Source organism: Octopus bimaculoides, chromosome 4 (assembly GCF_001194135.2).
Source record: "Octopus bimaculoides isolate UCB-OBI-ISO-001 chromosome 4, ASM119413v2, whole genome shotgun sequence".
NCBI lineage: Eukaryota > Metazoa > Mollusca > Cephalopoda > Octopoda > Octopodidae > Octopus > Octopus bimaculoides.
Window position 1 is genome coordinate 20,992,316 of NC_068984.1, and position 723 is coordinate 20,993,038.

Sequence of the window (723 nt, forward strand, 5' to 3'; positions counted from 1 at the left end):
TCCGTAGGTGGCCCCGGGCACCTATCGATATTGCCTTTAAGGAACTGCTTTCCATTTCCTGTTATAACTAGACTTTTTCATTCAACAACCTCGTTGTAGCTCATTGATCTTGTCTGATCAGGTTCTTATTGTTTACCTTTGATCATGTTAGGTCTTATCGTACTATATTTATGTGTATGCATGCGCACACAACGTGGTTGCGAACTTCTTCACCACATAGCAATGGCTGAGCGTTCGTGCTAAACTTGATAGTATGCATAAAAAGAAAAGAAAACACAATATCCCACCAGAAATAAAAGTATGAAAAAATTCAACTAGATTATAGCTTGGAGATAACAGTTTACTCAAAGCAGCCATCTTCAGCTTCCACCACGGCCTCAAGGCGTCTGCAAAACCTAGCGTATGCGTTCCTCTCTCAGCCCCTTGGTAGATTTTCGAACACCTCACCAGCTCGGCAATGGTACTGCAGGTAGAGAGGTTGGTGTCTTTATCAACCGCGTCCCACACATAGGTAATCCATGGGATTGTAATCGGGGGGAAGTAGGAGGCTAGAAATAAGGGCTGGTGAAGTCGTAGAAATTCTGACTCTTTCTGGCGTCATGGCGAGGAGCAGAATTCTGCTGCTACAAATGTGGCCTTCCAGCAGCAACCCTCTCTAACCAGGGTCTTAATCACAGTCTATCATCAGATGAGAAGCCTGATCTGAATGCCTACAACCCCCCC